This window comes from Pteronotus mesoamericanus, unplaced genomic scaffold (assembly GCF_021234165.1).
Source record: "Pteronotus mesoamericanus isolate MK-2021 breed Mesoamerican mustached bat unplaced genomic scaffold, CSHL_Meso_final contig_56, whole genome shotgun sequence".
Lineage (NCBI taxonomy): Eukaryota > Metazoa > Chordata > Mammalia > Chiroptera > Mormoopidae > Pteronotus > Pteronotus mesoamericanus.
In genome coordinates this window covers 29,075,640-29,080,753 of record NW_026555201.1, presented here as the reverse complement: position 1 = coordinate 29,080,753, position 5,114 = coordinate 29,075,640, and the positions used below count along the sequence as shown (strand labels likewise).

At 38.6% G+C, this 5,114-nt stretch overlaps 1 pseudogene; it reads right to left on the bottom strand.

The window, feature by feature from the left end:
• Positions 1 to 3,556: 3,556 nt before the first annotated feature.
• On the bottom strand, positions 3,557 to 4,425 carry LOC129075745 (phosphoribosyl pyrophosphate synthase-associated protein 1-like; annotated as a pseudogene).
• Between the last annotated feature and the right edge of the window lie 689 nt (positions 4,426 to 5,114).

Sequence of the window (5,114 nt, the reverse complement as noted above, 5' to 3'; positions counted from 1 at the left end):
GTGATAGGGGAACTCAAGAATTAAAAGATTTTAGCTTCAGTCATAGTTGGTAAGTTGGTAAAACAGCACAAACTTTCATCTATATAATGAATAAGTTGAGGACCTAAAACATGATGACTATATTGATAATACTCTTATTGTATAACTGAAATTTTCTAAGAGAGTAGATCTTAAGTGTTCTCACCAAAACAGAAAATTTAAAAAGATAAATATATGAGGTGATGGATATATTAAGTAGATGGGGGGATTCCTTTTACAATATATACATATTTCATATGACCATGATGTACAATTTAAATATATATTTATATGTCAATTATTTCTCAATGAATCTGAAAAAAGAGTACATAAACTTTTTGTCTTTTTAAAATATTTTATTTACTTATTTTTAGACAGAGGGGAAGGGAGGGAGAGAAACATCAATGTGTGGTTGCATCTTGTGCGCCCCTTACTGGGGACCTGGCCTGCAATCCAGGCATGTGCCCTGACTGGGAATCGAACTGCAACTCTTTGGTTTGCAGGCCAGCACTCAGTCCACTGAGCTATACCAGCCAGGGCTACATATACTTTTTTTAAAATCTTATTAAGAAGAACTAAAAGATACAAGAGAACAATTAAGGGGAATGATTCTAAGATATTAATAGAAGTTTACTGAGTATTTTACCCCCAATTTTTTTCTACAATAAAATTATATTACTTTTTAAAATAAAGAAATAAATATTGTATAAATGGCATAATAGGAGAGAATAATGGAAACAGGTCCACATGAATTTTACGTGCTTCCCTTCTGCTCCCTCTCCTAGTCTATCTGCCTCTCCTGAGCTAAGGATCTTCTGGTCAACAAAGAATCACAGCGACAAGTGAGCTACTGGCCAGTAGAATTCTGATCTAGCATCTCAGCCAGTAGATAGCTGATTTAGGGCTCTTCCCTGTGCTCGTACAAGAGCTCAGACAACACTGTCCACAGAACCCAGGACACCATGGAGATTCATGGATCCTTGGAAGAAAATTCTACATTAAACATATATACCAATTTTTCCTATCCTTGATCTTCAAAATCGTAGCTTAAGGGGACATGAGTTCATGTGGATTGAGGTATTCCTACTCGTGAGTCTGAGTTAATGTGATAGGACTGGAAGCAGGGAGATCTTACGGCATGTGTTTAGGAGATAGCAGGTTGACTTCTTTAACTGCTGGGCCATGCATGCAGAGAACAGTGGCTTTGACATCAGTGTGCTCATTTGGAGTACATTGACACTCACACTTAGGCACTCTAGCATGTCTGAGCAGAATCACAAATTCTCTGCCTCTTTGAGTGGTAAACTTGAGGGGTAAGCTTGCTCCTGTGTTATAATTTAACACATTTCTTGGGCCAAGGTAAGTAAGCCTTGCTAAATCAGAGGTGAAATTTAGTTAGCCCATCCTTGGACTGAGATTTATACTCTGTGTTAAAACTGACACTCCATGTTTGTATGTGTGGTTCCTGGTTACAACTCCCAATTTATTCTCACTGGAAAGGAAAAGAAGGAAAAGAGGGTCATTATTTATAAACTCCTTAAAACTCCAACAATTTTGTCTCTTATTTGTTCCATAAAATTAGATATAATTTTAAATATAGAAAAATGCATACAAATTAAGAAATTAACTCCCAGATAACATTTAGATCAGAAAAAAATTATAAGCTCCTTACAAGAAAGAGTACTTAAAAAGTATGAGAAATAGCGGAAGCAGTACTAAGAGAAGAAAAATGCAAAGTAAAGTAAGTCAGCAATGATCTGAAGTCAGAGAGGATAAATAAAATACTTCCAAGAAAACCAAGATGGGATGTGACCATCTATTGTATTTCCGCACCTTACCTGAGTACTCCCTATTGCTCCTATCACCTCCTCTTACCCTTATTGCTTTAAGATCCTCCAGGACTGGAATACAGGGCAGCAGTAGGGCTAAGGAGCAAGACAAGTTGTACAATTGTATTTTGTGTTTGCATTGCTGGGAGAGGCAGATGTTCAAATGTTGGCTTTTTCTCTCAAGGGATATTGTATCCTTCAAGAATGTCACTGGGGATATTCCACCAATAGGCAGTTGACGCTTCTCCATCTCAGCTCAGTTCCTTTTACCATCACTCCATTTAAAAAGACCTGAAGTCTGGTTTTCTAACACAGGGACCTTATCCAGCTTACATTTGTATACATGTCCTGCTTAATCTTAAAGGACAGTTATTACCCTTGTGTCCTTGCTGTACCCAGCAGCAGGGGTATGTAATTCCATTCAGTCCTTCTGTTCTAGACCTTTTAGGTGTGAATCATACCCTACATCCCATCTCTCCCAAATTTTAGGTGTACATGTCTAGCTCTCTGTGCCATTATGGAAGCATTGGGCTTTATGAAAGGAAAAATGCTTTTTTCTCTTCAGTGCAACAGTTGTGTGCCTTTCATTATTGGTCTCTTTATTTTCTTTTATTTATTTATTTTTTAATAAGCAAATTGTCCTTTATTATCTTCCAGGAACTAATAGAACCAATAAGCATTTCCAGGTCATTGCTGAGCAAAAAACTCCTTCTTCCTGTTATATCCAGTCCGGCCTTGGATTAGACTTAAAGGCACAGAAAGTTTATACCACATTTGCAGCAAGGTCTACCTGACAAATAGGGTATAAATTAGAATTCTGGTTATGTAATTTCAACTCTTGAGTAGAAAGGCCAAATGCAGTCCTAAGTAGTGATATAAACATAAGTGTCACCTATAACAGGAAAAAGTACAATTCTATTTTTTAAAATAAATTATTCAAAAAGGATTTAACTTCAATGCTGAGGAAAAAGATAGAACCTGTAGAAGGAGCCTTATGTCTAGGGTTTGGGACCAGCCATGGACCTAAACCATTCTTTATTTTATAGCCCTTGTTTTCTGCAGAGTCTGAACTGAAGTTAGTCACCAGGAGGCACAGCAGTGGGTGGCTCTGCAGTGGTGTGAAGAGACCAGCAAGATAACAAATTCTTTTATTTGCAACTGAAGAGCAATGTAGACACTCAAAGTTCTTATTTTCTAATCTGGTGTCCTTACTGGGGAGTAACAATACAAATGCTTCATTGTTTAATGGCTGTAGGCAGAGCAGTTTCTCAGAGCAAAATATAATCCTTAATAAAAGATTTACATGAGAGACTACAGAGAGGACAATTGGAATGGAAACAGTGACAGGACAATCAGCTTGCGTAACCAAATTCAACATTAACACACATTTCCCTGCAGTTGAAACAGCTGAATGAACATATAGAGTTAAAACTTTGTCTGCCATTAACTCGTTTTCAATACCAAAAGATTTTCATATTCTTTTCAGAAAAGTTCCTATACCTCTTCTTTAAGGAACAAGATGAGGAAGGCACATTTTTAACACCATTTATCCATTGGCTTTGTCTACCTCTTTGACTATCTTAATGCCTCATACCTACCAAACTTGGTGAGAGAGGCTGTCTGACTCCCTTAAAAGGGAACACTGTGTGCATAATTGCTGGCACTGTTTTCCTTAGGAGATCCAAGATCAAGACAACCATGAAAGCTAATCATCCACAGATGTTTCAGAAAAGGTACACTATCAACTCCCCTTTGTGGATCCTCCGAATTGCTTCAGAAATAATGAAACTGATACCCATAGTCTTTCTTCTTAGGACACTGCAGCTTTTTTTGAGATGCATGAGATTTCTGCACCTCATGAGGGACTGTATCGGTCATTCCTTGACCAGGCAGGGGGCTTCTGCAGACAGCATGCCATGAGTGGCCGTGACAGATAGCTCTTGTAAGAACCTCTGTCTTTCAGGATCTCTGCAGCAACAACAAAACTTTGCACACATTTAACAATGTCATCAACTATGATTGTGATGCTCCCATCAATGTCTCCAACTACAGTTACTGGTGGCTTTTCTTTGGCCATCATCAGTAGCAACGCCAGGCCAGGTGGAAGTAAATGGTCATTTATGATCATTGGGGAAGTAATGACCATCATCCATGTCCAGTACTGTATATTGAGACTCTCCATGAATTACAGCTAAACCCAGATGGAGTTTCTTAGCACACGACTGGGCCCTTTTGGAGTATCAGGAGACTTAGCTACAGTGACTACATTTCTGTAATTTGGAATTTCTTGCTGGATAAACTGAAGCAGGAAAATTGAGGCTCTAAGGTTGTCCACAGGAAAGCTGAAAAAACCTTGAATTTCTTTTTGATGAAGATCCATAGTGATAATGTGAGTTAAACCCCTTTTTACCAGCATAGACATTAGGAGTTTGCACACAGTGGAATACCTCTTCCTCATCTTGCTTTGCTTGCTGTAGGGGAAATAAGAGATGACTCCAGTAATATTCTGGCCACAGGCCATCTTCAGTGCAGAAACCCCCATCAATAACTCCATCACAGCCATATTCACGTCTTTGGGTATTGTCTGTTTAATGAAAATATGCTGGCCATGAACAGATTTCTTTATTTCAACTCTTTTTCCCATTGGCCTCTCGATATATGACAGACTTCCCCAATTTGGCACTAAGATGCAGTTCTGGAGATCAGGATTCCTAGAATCAAGGTATTCATAGGGCTGCATTCAGCAGGTTCTGAGGGAGAATTCATTTCCTTGTCTTGCAGCTCACAACCCTTGGCTCATGGCCCTCAGCCTCCATCTTCAACACAAGCCGCATACCATTTTTGAATCTCTTTTTTTTTCCTGATCTTTGTTTCCATTTGTCATATCTTTACCTCTCATTATTGGTCTCTTTAACATTTTAGTACACTCTTAGCTTTATTATAGATCCTGGACCTGGATGATGGATTAATGTCTAGTGAACTGTTTTTTTTGGTTTGTTTGTTTGTTTGTTTAATGTTAACTGCTTAGTTTATTTAGTCAAGATAGAACAAGATGGTATTAACAGCAACCACTCTCCTGAATCACTCCCACCCACTTCTTCCCTTTTACCCCCAATACAACCACCACGTCACAGTAATATCCCAAACTCATCCCCAATTTGTTAAATATAGTGCAAGCACACAGGTATTTAGGAGGAGGTAGGTCTATTTGTGTTGAATCCCTGGAGCTCTGAGAGCCAAGGTAGAAGCACAGCCATGGGTATTGAA